This window comes from Cavia porcellus, unplaced genomic scaffold, assembly GCF_034190915.1.
Source record: "Cavia porcellus strain 051 isolate PalLab524CR breed Dunkin Hartley unplaced genomic scaffold, mCavPor4.1 scaffold_22, whole genome shotgun sequence".
Lineage (NCBI taxonomy): Eukaryota > Metazoa > Chordata > Mammalia > Rodentia > Caviidae > Cavia > Cavia porcellus.
Genome location: NW_026947505.1, coordinates 10802343 through 10822624, shown reverse-complemented (window position 1 = coordinate 10822624; position 20282 = coordinate 10802343). Strand labels below are relative to the sequence as shown.

Genomic DNA, 20282 nt, shown 5'->3' with positions numbered 1-20282 from the left:
TATCCTTTCGTTTTCTTTCTTATGCCAGCACCATCCTGGCTTAATTGCTCTAGCATTATAGTAGGCCTTTTATCAGGTCGCATAAGCCTTCCAACTTTTTCTTTTTTGTGGTTATGTTTTTTCCTCTAGATTCTTCTCGTTTCCATGTAAAGTTTAGGATCAGCCTGGCAGTTTTCACAACAAAGCCGACATCATTGTACCTGCTCTAGCGCACTGAAAGACGGCCTTGCAAAGGAGAGCTAGCTGTGTCTTAATCCCTGAACCTGAGAATGTTTTTCTTTTATTTGATAGATAAAAAGTTAGAAAGTCTTTGCGGAAGAAGCTAATTTAAGGATAGTGAAATGAAAGCACCCAGTTATTCAGGTGGGTCCTGGCTACACTGACAGGCATCCTTACAGGACACACACACAGAATGAGAAGCCTTGGAAGTCAGGGACTCCTAAAGAGCCACCAAAAGCCAGAAGAGGCGAGGGAAGAGTCTGCTCTACAGCCACCAGAGGGCACACACGGCCTTTGCTGGTCCCGTGTCTTGCTTTCAGACTTGAAAGTCCTTTAAGGAGTATGAGAAACTCAATTTCTTATTTCAAACCACCAATTTGTGGTAATTTATTATGGCATTTATAGGAAACAAATACACCCATTAGCGGACCAAGAAAGTCCCATTCTACACCTAGTTTTTGTTTTCAAAAGTGAATGTTAGATTTTTTAGCAAATGTCTTTCCTACCTCAACTGAAAAACTATTTTCCTCTGCTATTTTTTAATCTATTCATGACCTGCACCAGTTGGCACCCAAGCTGGTGTGTATTTTAGCCCCATAATAGCTATTACCCTTATTAACAGCTGTCTTCAGTAGTGTAGGGTCTTGACAGATTTTATCAAATTGTATATATGTCAGAATCCTTCTTCTTGCTGTGTATTTGGTAAAGAAATTGTCAGAAGCCACTGACCAGTGTGTGGAACAAAATAATATGTCAGGAGATGGATGCTTACAGAATTTCTTCTGAGTGGTTCTTTGTATAACAGAGTCCCCACTGGTAACCCGAGGTCCAGTTTGACCTTGAGAGAGACTTCATTTGGCCCCTGTATTATTTCCAAGATGAGGAGATTTTTCATAAAAGCATTAGAAATCATGCTTCTTGAAAATTGTACAGGTTCCGCAACACTGCCGTGAATTCTAGTGGCAGCCTTCAACATGAGTGACATACACGTCTGTTCCTCACCAAGGCGTGTTCTCACCACTTGATCATAGAGCTGTTCCTCAGTGCTTTGGCTGTGTAGAGGTCGGTGGCTGTCTTGGGGTACATCTTTACACCAAGGCACATGTTGGTGAGGGAAGCTTAGGGGAAGGAAGGGTACGACAGCCACCAAAGCGGCATACTTGTGTTCAAAGTGAGCACTGCGGGAAGGGCCTAGACACAGGAGCAGGATTTCATATAATTCATTACCTGTGAGAGAGGCAGACTGTCCCCGGATGAAGAAGCACACACACGAAATGGAAATTAAGTGCCTAAGCCACCCAAAAGGAAGAAACCAGCAGGAAAATAAACAATAAATTAATAAATAAAAATCTGCTATAACCAAAGAAGAAAAACTGTGACTTCATAATATGAAATTTGAGAAGTGATGGCAAAGGTGTCAGTTAAAATGTCCCGAGAGCGGGTGTCTGTGCTAAGCCTCCTACCTACCCTGTAAGGCCCGTGGAGGGAGGGGATGGTGGGATGAGCCCCGAGGACCATCCCACTCACCCTGCATTTTGGAAAGGGGTGGGCGGCACCCCGAGAACTGTGAGGCGCCACTGTGGCTTCTTGCCAGGAGAGGAAACTGTGCCACTCTCTCGGAACCAAGCCATGGCAGCACAGGAACTGGGAGCCACAGGCAGCGGTGATTCCAGGGTGATGAGGCCCCTGGATTGCGCTGCACTCAGCCTTGGTGGGTCTCAGGCCCCCTTCCTCCACCTGCCTTGACCAGCAACCTTCAGTGCACAAGAAAGTAGACTTGACACTTAGAAAACAGGTGTGGAAGCCACGGAGCCAGAGATGCCACTGTGCAGCACTGCGAGGAAGCCACAGAACTGCCCCTAAGCGTGGGTCATGCAGACAGGGAAGAGCATGTTAATGACAGCAAGATCACGTCGCCTCCGGGTGAAGCAGTGGCTTTGGACTAGTCAGGTCTCTCCACAGAGCCTCTGGTGTCGGAAATCAGGACAGTTGTTTCTTGTCCTGTGAGATTTTGAAGAAAGCTGTGAGTTCAAAATACTTTACCCAGCTCAGTTTTTATGTATATATGGGCAGTGGGAAGCAACAGTTTTGTCTAACACGACTCTGATGTGCAAGCCCTGTGTAAGAAAATGGCTTGTCAAAGAAGGCAGTGTATCCGGTACAGATAGAAACAAAGGGCATGGGAATGGTTCCTCCTGGTGACTATCTCCTTCGTTTAAATACGGAATTAAGACGGAGCAGCCACAGAGAGATCGGATCAGGAATGTTCTGGTCTCTAATAAGACAACAGTAGCCGAGGCAGTGGCCATCCAGAGGTCGGGGAAGAGGTGGGTGGGACTGTAAGATGCTAATTGATCCCTCTCAGAGCCTGTGAGGTGTACAGGGGAAACTGCGTCCCTTGTGTGGTCGTGGTGTCCTGCCCCCGGCAGCGTTCCCAGCCTCCTGAGGGTCTCAGGACTAGTGGTGAAGAAACTCTCCGTTCCTGACACCAAGTAATACTCAGGCATCTGTAGGTGGAAGTGTACCCAGCACAAGCCCGAGGCGCTGCTGTCTGATCTGTCCCAGTCTCTGTCCGAGTATCTGTCCGGTGGCCGCGGCCGTCGCCCAGAGTACCTCTCACCCCGCCCCCCAGAACCCGGGTTGCCAGGCGCGTGGCCGATTCACCCTGCTGCTAGCGTGGAAGTGAGCTCGGGGATAGGCATCGCGGGGCACCCACGGGACAGCGTGCGCCCGGCGGGTCTCGGATCTCCGGTGCCATCCCCACACCTGGGCGCCCCACTGTGGCCACTTGGGGCTCCGCCAGCCTAGCGCCCCCTCCTCCTGGGACCCCAGCTGCGCCACGCCTGCGCGGCGGCCCAGCACTCTCCTCCCCTGCCCTGCGCTCCCCTGCCCTGCGCTCCCCTGCCCTGCGCTCCTGCCTGCCCCACCCACCCCACCGTGCCCCCTCCCCCCCTCCTCTCTCCCCTCCTCTCCGGTTGCTCCACTCCGACGCGGCTCCGCCTGTGCGCGGCGGCCCCTGAGCGCAGCGTCCTCTTGGCCGGCGGGCGGCAAAGCCCACGGCATCTGCCATTTGTCATTCAGCCCGCGGGACCGCCCCGAGCCTTAATTTAGGCGCGGCCGGGACGCCGGCCTCACTCTGGACTCTGGACGGAGGCGCAGCGCGGCGGGCTCGGTCTCGCCATGGCCACGGAGGGGACGCTGGGGCGGCCGCGCCGGAGCCGGGCAGGCGGGCGACGCAGACGGTAGGTGGTGGCGGTGGCGTCGGCACGCGGGGCCGCGGGGCTCCGGGACCGGTGGCGGAACCGGGCTGAGGCGCTGCCGCGGGAGGAGGAGAACCGTGCGGCTGCGCCACCTTGGGGAGCGCGCGTGGGGCGCGAGGTGGCACCGGGCCGGCGGGCGGCGAGGTGCGAAACGCCCCAGATGGTGACCGGCGCCCGGCGGTCCTGCCCCGCGGCGGAGGTGCGTGGGACCGCAGGTCGGCGAGCTGCAGACCGGTGTCTCCGGAGCTGGCCCAGAGGCCAAGAGGAAAGAGTCGGTTAGAAAGGGATCGCGGAGCTGAACGCAAGCGAATGCATCTGCATCCATTTTGGGAACTAAGACTGTGTGGATGCTTTCCTAGACGGACTGGATCTGCTGTCCGCTTGAACGCTTCAAGTGTGGACCCTGAAAAGGTCCTAGGTTAGGATAGTGCACGGGCAACTTCAGTGACTTCGTCGGCGCATCTAACTTTAAGGACTTCTTGTTTTATACTGAAAGCACGCTTGAAATTAAGTTTTTTTCCTAGTAAGTTACTTTTATGCTAAAGTAAATCATTAAAAATTAAAAATAAAAACAGCCAGTTTAGGTCCTCTTTCCAGGAAACCTTTTCTAACCCCTTCCACCCAGGTAGCACCCAAGGGCCATCCTGTGATTTTCTGGGGTTTTCCTGAGGTCCTGGTTCCCCAAGTTCCTCCTTTTCTCTGCGGGTCCTTCACAGATGAATCCAACGTCTGGCTCTGGGGCCAGTCAGTGCTTACTAGCACGTGGTAAGTGATGAATACTGTTTTGCTTTTTTTTTTTTTTTTTTTTTTTTTTTTTTTGTGCTGGGAGTCGAACTCAGGACCTCATGCTTGCCAGGCAGGCACTGTGCCACTAAGCTAATTCCTTGCTCCAGTTAATACTGTTTAATAATGATAAAAGTATTAAATGTCCTCATGTCCCATGGCTTTTTCTCTAAAAGGAAGTCATGGTGAATTTACTCATAGATAGCAACATTTATTTAAAAGTTACTATCAGGACATTTGATGGCATCTGTTGTCTGTGTTCCCTGGCCCAGCAGTTCCCTGCCTAAATATTTGTCTTGTAGAATGATGCTTTCAACACCACAAGTTCATTTTTATGAGTCATACGATCATCTAAGTGGATAGTGATCAGAATTTATAAATCAAGAAAGCAAATAGGAAGCATCAAAATGCATTTCAGGTCTTGGGAAAATGTGTCATGAACCCCACCCACTAGTTACACACAACACACGTGTGCACACACATGTGCACATGTGCACGCACACTCATGCACACATGTTGGGTTCTTAGCCAGACCATAGTCACCATCCCAGTTTGTTTTACTAGCTTTCTAGTCCTTTACTATTTAGGACTGGTCTGCAGGCAGATGGTCCTGACCGCGTGGCAATCCGGAAAGTACACAGGACTATATCTGTGGCCATGTTTTTATTCATGCGTTTCTTAAACCTTAAATTCACCCAAACCAGTTTTCAACCAAAACTTTTCAGACCTATTCACAAGATACTCTACGATCTTCCTAGCTAAATCGGAACGCTATAATTTGTAATCTATAGCCCTTGTTAAATTCTTAAGCTTGTATCACCAGTCTTTTTATCTAAATGTCATTTCCAGATGGTCAGGTTCTTAGAGATGGGGTTTAAATGCCTAGCATGGTACTTCACATACAAATAGCTATTGCTAAATAGCTACTACTATTAAGTACTGACTATAATTGTGCTACAATTTTGCAAAGTAAGTATTATCTCTGTTTGAAATTGTGAAGAAATTTGCTATCAAAGGAATTAAGAAACTTACCTAACACCATATACTTAGTAAGTGGCAAAACTAGTTTGTCCAGCTCAGAATTCTCACTCATTTGTGCCATAGTGCCTTGGTGCTAAAAATAGCTAAGTAAATGGAATACTGGATGGAAGTGTTTATAGTACCATGCTCACTGGAACTGTCTTGTGTTCATTGCCAATATGCTACTTGGAGTCTTCACTTGGTGACCATGTTGGGGTACAGCTAACTAATGGGCTCCTTCTTTGAATCTGTCTTCTAAGTTATTGTTACTCATGGAGAAAGTTTAAATATGCTAGTTTTGCCTTATTTTGGGGAGCGGAGTCAAATAGAAACTTAATCACACTTTGGTATTTTTCTTAGGTAGAACATTTTCCATTTGCCTAATAACCTTTACTGGGTTACTAGACAGAGTCTGATTCTCTTTTGTAAAGTGTATGCATCCTTTTTCTGTTGCTGTATAAAATACTTGCAGGAAAAAGGAGGTAAAGACTGCTTGTCTTAAATAAGTGTGCACCTTGATGGCTTTTTCGGTCTATGTTCGTATCTGTGGAACCACCGTCTAGGTCAATATTACATCCATCCAGAAGGAGAAATTCCCGCATACACTTCCTAAGCAGAGTAGGCTGAGCACCTCTAATCGGAAAATCTAAAATCTGAAATGCTCCAAAGTGGAAAACTTTTTGAGCATCGAAATGATACTGCAAGTGGAAAGTTACACACCACATCTCATATGAGAGGGTTGCAGTTAAAACATAGGTGTTCCAAATGTGTATGGGATTACCTAGACTGATAGACAGACAAATAGACAGACAGTGAGACATGAATGAATTTTATGCTCAGACTTGGGTCCCATCTCATTTACATATGCAGATATTCCAAAATCCAAGACACTTTTGGCTCCAAGCAATTTAGGTAAGTGATGGTCAGTTTTCGTAGTCATCATTTTCCTCTCTTATTTCTATTTTTCTGTGTTCTTAGCTGAGCTGTTTTGAATGGATTATTTAGTTGGTGCTGATAACCTGCTGTTTGTTGCTATTATCTAAAGTGTGACAAGCTGATGCTTTATCACTTAAGAATCACTTAAGACCAGTGATGGCGAACCTTTGAGAGCTTTCAGTGTTACAAAACAGCCAGCTGTGGTGTTTATGCCATAGGGTTCCCACCACTGACTAAGCTGTGCACAGGAGGACTGGGTACTTGGTGTCATTACTGGCTTCGTATGGTGATGCTTTGATCTGATGGAGTGTTTTTCCAGGTTTTGTAGGCCTCTGGCTAAAAATACATGTGTATTATGATCATAATACTTTAAAAAAAACACCCTGAGGTCTTATAGAGATACAAGAGCTGTGAGTACTTGATACATATGCCTTGATGTGTTTGATAGAAAAGATACAATATGAATCCATCTACTCTTTTTTACCATCACATCAGTAGATAAGAAGGGACTGCTGTTTCCTTGTGGCTACATTTATTTGAAGTTATATAACTATAAATCTTCAATATTCAGATCATGGAAGCCTTCTTTGAAAATGAGATATTTTTGTCCACCAAATCACTAGCAGATTGCTCAGCTATTGCACAAGAAATGAAATAATTATTAAATATGAGATTAGAATAACTTGTGGGTGAAAGCCACGGAGTTCATGAGGATTGACTGTCCACTAGGCCCTTAAATATGTTAAGTGCCTTTAGCCGTGTACTTGAACTCTGCATTATAATTCATTTCTAAGACTTTCAGCACCACGAGTGGTGGTGCATGCCTAGAATCCTAGCACTGAGGAGGCTGAGGCAGGAGGATCACCTTGAGTTGGAAGTCCAGGTTGGGCTACATAGTGAATTCAAGGCTATCCTGGATTACATAGTGAGACTCTGTCTCCAAAAAACAAAACTAAATTTTAAAAGTTCTAAAAAGGTTTGTGAATGTTAGTGTATTTATTTTGGATTGGTTTTAGGATTTGTGTTTAGACTAAAAAATCGAAGGCTTTTCTTTTAGCTTACTACTGTTTGATATATTATTTGTACTTATATTGATAAGCATTTACTCAATGACAAGCATTTACCCTTGGAGTTAACATAGAAAGTGGGATTACTGTTTCCTGTTTGGTTGTCACCATTATTTATAAATTTGATTCTAAATCATTGGTTAGGAGTTTAGCCCTCTGTTACTGCCTCATCTCTAAAGAAAAATTGTTTGGTAAATGTCTTGATAAAGTAGAACTGTCATAATAATACTGGGTGGTCCAACAACAGAAATTTTCTCACCATTTTAGAGGTCAGAGGTGTGAGAATATTCCCTTTCATGAGGGCTCTTCCTGGCTCACGGTGGCTCCTTCTTCTGTGCCCTGCAGGGCCTGTCCTAGGTAGCATGTGAACAGAGGGCGCAGTTTTTCCGATCTTCTTCTGCTTATGAGGCACCCATCCATTGGATTAGGGCCCTACTCTTAGGATCTCAATTACCTTTCTTGGTCTTGTCTCCAAATATAGTCACATTGGAGTTGGTGGATACAATTCAGTTTGTAAAAGTGGATGTTTTAGAAACACAGCAGGGAAATGTCTTCACTGAACGGAAGCAGCCTTAGTGTCCGTGCTGCTCCCTCATTCTCTGCCTTGTGTGTTAGAAGAATAACGCGAGCTGTGTTTCTGATGCCATTAGTGTGGCTTCTGCGTGAGGTTCTGAGAGTTTTCCTCATGCAGAGCTGCTTTGCTGTCTCTGTCTGCACTTCTGTGTGGTGTGATGTCGGTGTCGTATGCTTTCAGAGTAATACCTGTCACTTTGAAAGTCTTGTATTAAGCTGCAATTTAGAAAATGGCTTTTAAAAAGCAGAAAGAAGATGTTGACATTCTCAGAGGCACAGTGTGGAGCACAGGTGGCCTGCCACTCACTGAGGCTGTGCAGTCTGTGATGCATAGGATAATTACTGTCTTTCAGGTATTTCTCCAGAATTATTAAGAAACTACTCAGTCAAACCTAGTCTGTAAATTTAATCAACATGCCTTAAGACAGAGATCAGGTGGTCCACAGCAATTCTCAAATCAGGTCACTGTAGGAAAGCAAAATGTTTCTTGATTAGGCCTCAATTCTACCTTTTTGTTCCTTGTTTTAAGAGGTTCAGTTTCTGCTCTCAGAGGATTCTTTCTTCCTTCTTAGCCACACTCAAAGTGGCAGTAGACAGTTTGGCTCCTCTGGCATCTGAACTATTCTTTGGCCTACTATCTGCATAGAGAAGGTTCATTTTGACACTTCAGCTGGGAGGCTTTTGTCTTTGACAGCAAAATACTCTCCAAAATTTGGAATGTTTCTTATGTTTCCACTATGCAAGTTCTGTGTGCATATAAACATGCCCCTGAATTTCTATTTTGAGACAAGACTTCATTGTCAGATCTGGTACATTCATGTGCTTTCTCACTCCTGTAGCCCTCTTTCTGAACCTGTACAAAGTTACTGGGACACTCTGGCCTTTCCTGAAGATCTTTACCCTTTTCTTTCTGTCATTTATCACCATGAAATGACTTAATGGATACACTGTCTGTCTTTGTCCTGAAGCAATTTAATTTAACAACACCCACAACAACAACAACAACATTTTCCTGGGCTTCCAGCCTTCAAAGTCTTCTCTGGAATGGGGGTGGGGGGAGTCAGTTCTACCTGTAAAAGCTGAAATGTTGAGAATCTCTCCATTTCCTTTCACTTATTTTGGAAAATGCAGTAATTTTTTTCTGAGCTCATCTCTTTATTGCCAGATGAGGCCAGTAATGGCCTATGTACACTTCCAAAGTGTTGTGTTCTCTTCTCCAAAGGCTACAAGTTCACTAAGGCAGGGCTTCTGACTTCTGAGGTACCAGAGGCAAATGTTTTACCAAATACGTAGCCACTGTAGAAAATACAGGATCATTTTTTTTTTTTTTTTGAGAACCATGAGTTTCTTCACTGCTTCCAGACTATCTAACCAAGGTTATGTATATTAGGGTTTTGCTGAAGCACAGTCCTACTGTAGGTACCAGTTTTTACCTAGTCAGGATGTGCTAATGTTATGGTGTGCTAACAAGCCATCCCCAGACCTCAGGGGCTTCACTCTAAAAGTTCACCTTTTGCTCATACTAAGTATTCAGTGCGGGTTTGCAGAGGCACTGCCCCTCATAAGGGGCAAGCCGATGAATGTGCCATCATCTTGGAGTCAAATAAGATAATTATTATCTGAGACACTTAGCTGTCTTGTTGCTATGGTAGGAGAAGAGAATGTTGAATGGTCTTTGCCTTACTCATTTTCTTGTGTCCCAGATGAAATACCCAGCACCTACAAGCTCAAAAGCCAAGAAGTTCGTTTTGGCGCATAGTTTGCAGAGGTTTCAGTCCATGGTGGGCTCGTTCCAGGGTAGGAGTGGCACGGGGGAGGAGCCTCACGGGAAGAATGCCACTCACCTCCTGGCAGACAGGAAGCACAGGGAGGAGAGAGGGGCCTGGATGGGAGATGCCCTGCCAGGTCACACCCCCAGTAATTTGCCTCTTGGGACCATACCCTACCTCCCACCACCAGGCTAGCTGAAGCACCCCATAATGCACTCACCTTCCACAAGCATCCTCCCCACCTTTGAGCGCTGCGATTTTGGGTGGATGTCCAGTTATGAACCATCAGTCTCATAATTAACTGTTTATTAACAGCCTAGAGCTAGTCACGTGGCCCTTGCTTGTGATAAGGAGTGAAGCTCACGTAGAAATATAAACAGTCTTTACCATCTATCTAACTATTATCTCCATATGGCCTGGAAAGCCACGTTTGGTTATGGAATCTTGGAAGAGAAACTCCACACTGGTGCCGTCTTCCCTTTCTGGACCATGAAGGACACACAGCAGACTTGTGACTGCACAGTCAGCAAGCAGGCAGCCCCTGACTCCCCCTTGGGCCTGTTATCAGGTAGTTCCTTTAGAAACAGCTTGCCGGCTAAAAGTTTTCCAGGTCTCCTTGCCTCAACCAAAGAATTGGATGAGACAAACCAAAAATGGTGTCAGAAGTTTATTTGGGAAGGGAGGGACAAGTGGGTCTGGAAGAAACCAACTCTGCAGGAGTGAACTTGGGCAGGGCAAGAGAAAAAAGGTAAAAGCAAAAGATAAAAGTACATGCTGTGTCATGATGGTGGGCTCCTGGTGGTGTCTGAGTCCAGAGGATTATTTGGTGCTGCCCTGGGATCTTGTACTTGATAGGTCCCACTCACTTCCCAGCCAGCTTTGGCCCTCACAGCCTCCTCTGTCAGGCCCAGGAGGGCCACAGCCTGCCTTCAGAAGAGGCGGCAACTGGGAAAGTCATGCAAGCAGACTTCCTGTAGGAATCCCATGGCTCTCAGCACTGGAAGCATCCTCCAGCACATTCCAGGGCCCTGGGGCTTCTCCCTCCAGCAGAACTGTGTCACCGGGCAAGGGCCAGAAGGAAGCTTGGGTCTGGAGGAGAGTCACTCGTGTGCACATTTCGCAGCAGTCCTGAGCAAGCACAGTGTTCGTGCACCTAGAAAACCAGAGTGGATGTGGGGGTCACAGGTCTCTGTCCCCATCATGTGTATTAAGCCAGCCTCTGAGGGAGAACTAGGAGGGACGATGCTCCCATCACTGAAGTCGAGCATTGTATTCTGACAACTAAAATTCTCATGAAGTCCCATTATGTCAAAGCCAGTTTCTCATGTGTGTGCTCATAGCATATTTGTATCAGTTCTAGTTTTCCTGACCTCTCGAGGTGATGGAACCGAGGCACATCTCTGAGTGATGCGCCTAGCGTGTCACTATCAAATGAGAACAACTTAGAAACAGTGAGGTCTCCCTACCCGAAAGGACAGGCAGCTGGCTGAGGACACCAGTTGTGGTCAGAAGTCAGATGCTTGCTGTTGGGTTTGTTACTGCGGCATATTAGGAAAGGCTTTGTATCCTCACAGCCAAGGTTGTATTTGTATTCAGGAATTAGAAGCGCCCATTCTCAAGTTATTGAGACAAATAAGCAATTTACACCAAGAGGTCAACACAAAGCATTCATAGGCAAATAAAGTCCTTTTGTCAATCGAAAGTAATGAAAATCAATGATATTCCAAGAAGAAAGTCGGAGAGTTAAAGTGGAGGAGGTGGTGTAAGCGAGGAAGGACAGAGTCCCTGGAAGATGAAGTCCTTGGTATGAAAGCTGGGAAAAGAACACTTCGAGGCAGTCTAGCTTCTGTGAATCTCTAAGGGTGACCCAGCTGAGCCTCCATGTCCTGATTTTAAAAAAGAGGATACTCAGAACTGCTTCGGTGACCTTGATAGGGATCCTTCGATGAGAGCGGGGAAGGGGTTGGCACACACGGGCGTCTGAGGAGATGCAGGTTGTGTAACTTTCAGTCTTCTCAGAAGTTTGAGTGAGAAAGGATGTGGATAAAGTAGGAGCTGGGGTAATGCATTTTCATACAATTGGGAAGTACCACAGCATGGTTTTACACTGGGGGTGAGTATCTCCAGTAGAAAGAGCGAGGATGATAAAATAGAAGGAATTCTGAGGCCAGAGATGGGATCAGCCTCTGGTTCTAGAACGTGCACATCCTCCTGTGGGTGCGGGAAATTTGTGGGTTTAGAGCTGGAGGGATGAGGTGCTTATCCAGGGCTGCCACGATCGCAGTGCAGCTTGAGGTAAAGGAGACAGGGCCTGTGTATGAGGGTGGAGGATGGCTCTGAGCTGACCGTCTTCACGTGGTACTTTTGATGTGAAATTGTGCAGGGGGTGTGTCAGCACCGCCGAAAGCTCCTTCATGTGTACATAAGGCCGTCGTCACAGAGGGCTGAATGTTTGGGTCCAGTGCACCTTTGGTAGCTCAGCTGACCTCTGACTGTGACCTGGCAGACACCTGTGAGTGTTTGGGACTCCTCCGAAGTAATATGTTGAAACACTGGTCTTGATGTTCTGAAGTGGACATTTGAGAAGCAGTCAGTCCGAGGGTGGAGCCCTCATGAGTGCCCTTGTTGGAAGAGGCCATGAGAACACATGGACACCTGCAGTCTGCCACCCCAGAGAGGTTCCTCATCAGAGTACTGAGGGCCCTCTCCCAGCCTCCAGAGCTGTGAGAAATAACCCTTGTCTGTCACCCCCTCTGCAGTCCTTCATTATCGTGACCTGAAATTGCTAAGGTGGGTGTGGTCAGTTTTTTATGTCCTAGAGTCTGAGAAGTCTTTAAGGACTCTTTATCTACCGGGCAGATAATGGAAGTCAAAAGAAAGTGTCCACAGGAGCCTCTGACACTGAGTCCTGCTTCTCAGTGAAGGGGCCAGGTTGACAGAAACCAGAACTTTTGGTTAAGTGGAGTGAACCTGCCATTATCGTTAGGGTGATTGTGATCATCACTACCAAAGGCCCTTGTGGGATGTTTGTGCAAGGCCGGCTGGCCTTTGTCAATTTAGTTTCATAGATATGGCACCTGTCCTCTAAGAGTTTAACAGTTTAGGACAAACAGTGGGCTGGGCATGATGGCACATGCGTGTCCTCCCAACTGAGCAGGAGGCTGAGGCAGGAGGATTGTCAGTTGGAAAGCTTACAGTGATACTGTATCCCAAAATAAAAATTTAAAAAAGGCTGGGCAGTTAGCTTCATGGTAGAATACATGGCTAGCATGTAGGCAGCCCTGGATTCAATCCCTTGCCCCAGAAAAAAAGAAAAATAAAACAGAAAGCAGAGACATTGTAGCTGAGGGGACATACAAACAAAAAAAACCCTGAAAAATTCGATTAACTTTGTAGCACTTTAAAGTGAAGAGCCACACAAGGACTAATTGACACCGTGTTGTCACTGGATGACTGCCTAGCAATAGAATAACAAGGAGGTAGACTTCAAGGGTAGTCAGCATTGCTTACCAAGGCTTCGTGCAGGAATGCTTCTGGGAATGGGAAAAGAATCTGTGAGTTTTGATGTTCTGTGTGTGGAGAAAGATTATTCTAAATAAAGAGTGCACTTTTAGGAAGAGCGATAAGAAAAACAAACCATGTTAAATTAAAAACGAAGTCCTATGTGTCTCCCTGCAAAAAGAATTGGCCATAAATGTGACCGATGAATGAATTCCAGTTTTTCTTCTCTTAGAACTTTGAAACTTATTTTGTCCCATTTTGTGGAGCTAGAACCTTAAGAAAAAAATGATTTGCCACTTGCCTTATACTTGCTCAAGAAGACAGGGTTATTCCTGAAATTATGGTGCTTACAAAAACTTGCACTTTTGGAATCACTGAAAGGGGTGCTGTATTCAGTGTCCCCCAGGGCCTCCCTCATGGCCCAGCCTCAATGTCTGGCCTCTTGGTGAGGGCCAGCGAGCAGGTGCCATGGGGTGTGGTCTAAAAGGCAGAAGTGGACACCTTCACTTTCACCCTCTACTTTCTCATCCTTGAGAAAGTGTGAGTTCTGGGTAACTAAGAGGGAGGACAGTGTAGTTACCGTAAGTCAACACTGTTGTGGTTTGAGAAACTGCATAACATGCAAGCATTTTAAAGTTTTGATCCATTTACATGTTAATGAGATAATGAGTTCGATTTCATCCCTTAGAATCAGGAATGATGCGTAGTATGTGGCTTCATGCAGAAGAGGAGCTTCAGAGCTGCATTTCCCTCTTTTCTGTGTGTGACTCTGTTATATGGACACCAAACAATGCCAATAATGTGTTCTCCGCCCTGGCTACCTGCTGGCCTTAGATCATCCAGATGTCTGTGAAATCAGCACAGGGAAGAAAGCCTAGCAGCATATGGGAGTGGCATAGCAATGGCTCACCGCATGGGGACCTTTTGAGCATTGTTGAATGATGGGTAGAAATGCCACAGCTAATCCTAAATGCGTTATGTGGTTTCACAGAAAGAATATCTACTAATCCTCAGTAATAATGCTATATCATTAAGCTAATAGGCCCCCTGAATATTCTCCACAATAGATGCCTGCTGTTATTATCTGGACATTATCTCCGGACCTTCAGATGACTAGTGGCTAAGGAGCCTAATTTTGTGCAGCTTTTTATCTGTGGCTGAAAATTCCAATTTTCCTATTGTAATCTTTGCCCAATTGAATATATTTTTTCAAGAGTACTCGCAGCCCTGTATAAACTGCTGCCTGACGATCTGCAGTGTATATTGAATCCTAGCAATGCAAGGCTGGCGAGCTATCTGTTGCTTTATCACAGTGCTGCTGGCATGTTCTGCCCCTTGTTTTTGATGATTTTCTATCATTTCATGTTGGAATAAAGCACTTTTTCCATTTTACTAATCATTGTTTTAGGCATTTTCCTTATTCAGTTCTGTATATTAAAATGAGGTTGATTTGTGGTAATAACACAAAATAGTTTGATTTCATTTTCATTGGTTTCTTGAGGTACAGATTCTTCTCGATACTAAAAATCTGGTCCCAGATGCTGAAATCTGCTCTTTGCTAGTTGTGCTACTAAGTAACTTGTTAAACACCTCAGTGATTTTGTTTTTCCCTGGGCCAAGCAAAGATGATACGTCTGTACATATCGGAGGGCTATGAGGATTTAATGTATATCAAATACCTTGGTTGAGCCACAGTAAGCACTGGCAGATTTCTTGCTGCAGAAATATTGAAAATACAGAGTGTGAATTTAGATAGCACATCTAGCTGTCTTACCTTTCACGTTTTGATTGTTGAGAGTATGGTCAAAGCTATCATAACAATGAGAAGAAATTTCTGTTTTAGAAAAATTTGTTCCTCAACCTAAGGTAGAGTCTTTGGTGTAGCAAAGCAAAATTCTTTTTTCATAATTTGATACATAGGTCAATATAGTCCCTTATGGGTTATGAGTAAAATACAAATAAATGCACATTACTGTTTTTAATATTAAAGATAGAGCTCGTGAGTTCAGGACTCAAGAGGGTGGTGGTGAGGGTCTGGTCACATGGTTAGAGAAGCACCAGTGACCCTCATGGCCATGTAACTGTTCGGCATCTTGACTGTGGTGGTGGAAATGGAAGCTTCTAGGTGCGGTAAAAATCATATAGAACGAAATATACATGGATAAGCTGGGTGATCTCAAAAGGTCTGTGAGCTGTGTTAATATACTGCTTACATTGTAGCTTGTGGGAAGTGAATGAAAGTTTTCTTAAAACTGTGTGAATCTCCACCAATCTTAAAATTGTAATTAACAGATCAACGCAACTACCGTATAAAACTAATGATTTTTGTTTGTTTTCAGATCATCTCTGCCCGATTCATGCACAGTACCTTTGGCCTTTGTAAGTTGATATTTCTATTTTTTATCCTTCTTCCTAGCACTTTGTCTTAGAGTACATTTTGGTGGGGGTGTCCTGGAGCAACAGGAGGAATAAAACTTTATTGTTTTCCTCATATATTTTATGTTAAGATCTGTTTCATTTTTCTGATGCTAGTAGGTAATAATTATTTTGAAAAAGTTTGATCTACCCAAGTTGGGCCAGGAATATCTATTTCTTTTCATTTTTGTTTTTGGGGAACAGGGTCTTGCTGTGTAGTTCAGGCTGACCTTGAGCTCACAGAACCCAGGCTGGCCTCAAACTCCATGATCCTCCTGCCACAGCCTCTCAAACTCTGGATTAGAGGTGTATACTACCATGCTTAGCAGTATGTGTTTCCTGAGGACTTCATTCTGGGGTTATACTAGGTGGGACCCGAGGGCCACCTGCAGAAGTCAGGTTTTATATGCTTCCAATCTGTTGGCTATCACAGTCTTCATCCAAGTCATCTTTGTGGCATCTTTGATTTTGATACTGACTTAGTCACTTTCTTCCTTGCTGAGACAAAATATCCAACACCCAAAATTAAAAGATCAAAGGTTTACTGTAGTTCACAGTGTGTAGAGGTTTCAGTTCATAGTTGGATGGCTCCAAGGCAGGGTGGCATGGCAGACTCCAAGGGCTGCGGGCATCATAGAGGAGAAACAGTTGATGGTGGGGAGAAGGCAGGAAGACAGCAAAGTACTAAGGAAGCAAACAGCAAGTGACACTCTTTCTGTCCTTCTGTTTTATCAGAGCTACCTACCCTTGGGGTGGGTATCACACCTACAGGAGGGCATTGCACTAAAAATCAACCCCACCTCACGTCCTTGATTCCAGCAGCATACACCCTGGATCCAGCCCCCTCTGAAAAGTCCCATCTATGAAAGCATAAGATTTTGAGGGGACATCTAAATACAAACCATAACAGATGCACAGGGATTGAAATATGCTATACCAATTTAGAAGACACCTTTCACTGTTTGAAGATGGCTATTTTTCATCATCTTAAAAATACAAGGGACTACTGTTATAAAGTAATGTAATAAAGGCTTGCATTCTCTGACAGTTACTCAGTATATACCTTGATTATTGTTCTAGCAAGTTCTGTTCTATTTTCTATTTTAAGCTGCTTGTCTTGGTTACTTTTCTTATTGCTGACACAAGATACCCAAGATTGAAAGTTTGAGGAGCAAAGTTTATTTAGTTTACAGTTTGTGGAGGTTTTTTTTTCTTCTTCTTCTTCTTTTTTTTTTTTTTTTTTAGTTATTTTTTATTTTTTTAAATTTTTTTCTGTGGCAGTTTCAGTTTGTAATCAGCTGGCTTTGAGGCAGGGTGGCATATGTTAGAGGGGCAACTGTTTATGGTGTCAAAGACAGGAAAAGCAACAAGAGCAAAAGAGAAACAAGTTTCTTTTTGCCCCTTGTATCTTATCCAGACTGCTGAGATTAGGGCGGTGCCAATCTAATCAGTGATGCTGATAGCAATCACTCACCCTAATTCTAGCACCCTTAATTTTAGCATTGCATTATGAATCAGTCACACACTCTAGGTTCAGCCACTTCTGAAAAAGCCCCATCTAAAAGTACATGAGGCTTCAAGGGGACATCCAGACACAATCATAATACTGCCAAAGAGACACATCTGTACTGTGGTCTTTCCCAAAGTTCATGCCTTTGAATGTTCATTCCTTGGGCTGTTAATTGATATTTTATGGGAAATGACACTGTGGTCATTATACTAGGGGGAAAACTGAGTTAAAATTAAACTAGTTTATTTCCGACCACTGATTTTTCTAAAAGTGGTTTTGGTTTGTGGTGTTCCTCAAACATTTGACCATGTGACCCATGTCATGAAATACATCATAGGACTGGTGCTCCGGAAAACATTTGGGAGGAAATACTGTTTTAAAATTTAGGCAACTGGTATAGTTGACAGGATCAGTTGTACTTTTTTCCCAGTGAGAGCAAAAATGAATGACATTTCGGGAGAATAGAGGAAGTTGTAGTATAAAAGAGTCATTGATCAGCTGACAAAGCCATATCTAAATAATTATGATAAATATAGTTTTAAAACAACATAAAAATTTAAAATCTAAAAAGAAAAATACATGGTATATTTTTCCTTGTCATATTATTCCTTGCTTTATCCTTGATTATTCAGTTCCTGGGTCAGCATCATTCTCTTCAAGGCCAGTGTATCCCAGTTGTTGGTGATTTTAAGGTTATGTAGAATCCTTCCAGTATGTCGGCTTCTGGGTTCCTTGACTACCTCTCCTTCAGTGAGCTTGACCTCCGAACTATTTCTGCCATTTCCTCCCATGGGTATACTGTGGACCTAAGTCACTAATAATAGCTGCTTTCCCTCCTTGAGCCCCGAAACTCCATTCTCCCCAACTCAAGCACATCTTTAACTCCACCTAGGCATCCTCCACGTACAGTGCGCCATGCTTCCCTTGTATCTCACGTCCTTCCCAACTAACTCGGCATAAGTAGCCGACCCTAATGTTAAAATCAGCCACACACTCTCCTTGCTCGTCCTTCCCTCTTGGTTTGTGTAATTTGCTGGAAGGGTCCCGGTGCCTCCATCTACCTGGTCCGTGCTGCAGCTCTCAAGTGGAACCAAGCTGGAGAAAAGCAGCCAGCCACGCTCACTGGCCTGACTTTGACCGATAACTTTAAGTGGGCTCCTAATGTTTTCTGGTAATTTGGACAGTGAATTCCTAAAGAACTATTTAAAACTCTTTACATAAATTTCCAAGTCCTCTTCTCGATTTCTCCCTCTGATGATCCATCCTCTTCTGTTTATTCAGGGATAGTGCTCTAATAGTTGTCTCTTCTCCATTTTACTTCGAAAATTAACACCCATTCCTCTCTAGCTGCCACTCTATTTACTTTCTCTACTTTTGTTTACACAATTTCTCAATCTTTATTCCCATTTTGTCTCCCCCACCCCATTTTTATGTACTGTGTTGGAATCAGGACCTTCACAGAGGTGCATCCCAGTTCTTTGCAACTTTTTTTCATTTTGAGACAAGGTTTTGCTAAGTTGCCTGGCACTTTTAGTTCTCCTGCCTCAGCCTCCTAGAATGTAGGCCTGCACCATCACACTTGGCTCATTATGTCATTTAAATCAGGCTTTGGTTCCCATTGTTCCATCGGAACTCTCAAAGCATCACCAGTGACCTCCATAATGCAAGTCTGTCAGCTAATTCTTACTTTGACCAATCCATAACCCTGACACAAATGATCATGCCTCTCTGTGAAGCACTTTCTTCCCTTGTCTTCAGAGTCATTGCACTTTCCAGCTGCCTTCCTGTGGCAAGGCAGGATCACTCTGTTTTGTCTCTCTTTGTAATACCTCCTCTTCTGCAGGAGCGCTCTGCTCCCTGACTTCCAAATGTTGGCTGTCTCGGCGTATACACTATGGATATTTCTTCTGTCTGGGTTCACCCCCAGCTAATCTCATTCATTTTTCTGAATTTAAATACACATATGCACTGGACACTGCTCATCCCCAGTGTGAACTTCTCTGGATTCCAGATTCAAACATCCAGCTGCTGACTCTGATCCTCAAACCTACCAAGCCTTCACCTGGGCTTCAAAGTCTCCTTTACTTCCAACCATGCTGCCTTCTTCCCTGGTCTTCTTCCTCTTAGTAAATGGAAGCTAATCTTCTAGTTGCGCAGGCGAGAGGCCCTGTCACCGTTCTCATCTCTGCCTGATCCCACTTTCTGCAGAGCCGGCTGTCAGGAGATGCTGTCAAGCCCACCTCGCAGATACCCCCACTCCTCTGCTACGGTCCTGCTACCTGCCGTCGACATCCACTTACCATAATCCCTTCTAACTGGTCTCCGTCCTTTTATACTTTGTCTCCTCTAACTCATTTTCCAAACAGCCAGATAAATTATTTAAAAGTCTGCTGTAGGTCTGCTCATGTGTCTCTCCTGCTCCAGTGTTTCTAGGGCTGGCTCCTGTCTCATTTAGCAGCACCTGGGTGATACGGGCACTGTTGCCTCTGGCCTAACCTCTTGCTGCTCCCTTCGCTTACTCCCTGAGACACACACAGTTTCTTACCCCTGCTTCACATTTTGCAGTTACTATTCCCACAAGTAACCACGAGTGATTGCTTTACCTGCTTCAGATCTTCCCTGAGTTTTTACTTCTTCCTTAAATTATCATTTTTTGCTCGCAGGCTTCCCAGGCCAGCATATTTTAAATTGGCACCATTTTCCTATCCCTTCATTTTTCACCATCTGATATCATATTTTTTGTGTGTGTCCCTTTCACTCAAAGTGAAGCTCTTCAATGGTAGGAATTTTTGTGTATTTTGTTCACACTGGTGGATCCCAACTCCTAGATGATTGCCAGTCAAATAGATCCTCAGTAAATACTGTGTGTATGTAAAACAAATGTTAAATAAAACTCATTACAGTTTGGCTCCCATTTCCCAATATACACTGCACAGAAAGGGAAGGCTAGAAGAGGGGAAGGATTTAGTAGCTACTGACTTTTCCTAATATGCTTTTCTTTTGATGGAAAATGACTCAAGCTAGAGCACCTTCTTATATATAAAACATTCATGCAAATATGAGAGATCAGGACCTCTACTGAGGAGGCTTCTACTTCCAATAAGAGAACTGGATTTATTCTCCTGCCTGAACTGGGGAAAAAGTGTTCAGACACTGAGCAAGTGGCAAAAGACAGTGAATGCAGAGAGAATTAAAATAAATGATTTGGCCCAGACTGCAGTGCAAGAAA

At 44.5% G+C, this 20282-nt stretch overlaps 1 protein-coding gene across 7 annotated transcripts in view; it reads left to right on the top strand.

Moving 5' to 3' along the window:
* The window catches only part of Plagl1 (PLAG1 like zinc finger 1), a 104333-nt gene that overhangs the window by 43055 nt on the left and 40996 nt on the right, over positions 1–20282 (top strand). For 4 of the 7 annotated variants that reach the window (XM_063233422.1, XM_063233417.1, XM_063233419.1 and 1 more), the window contains exons 1-2: positions 3322–3461; positions 15468–15507. The gene's annotated coding sequence lies outside the window, so the exon portion shown is untranslated. Of the gene's footprint in view, positions 1–3321; positions 3462–15467; positions 15508–20282 lie in introns of those variants that run through there. The other 3 variants (XM_063233423.1, XM_063233418.1, XM_063233421.1) reach the window with 1 other exon arrangement.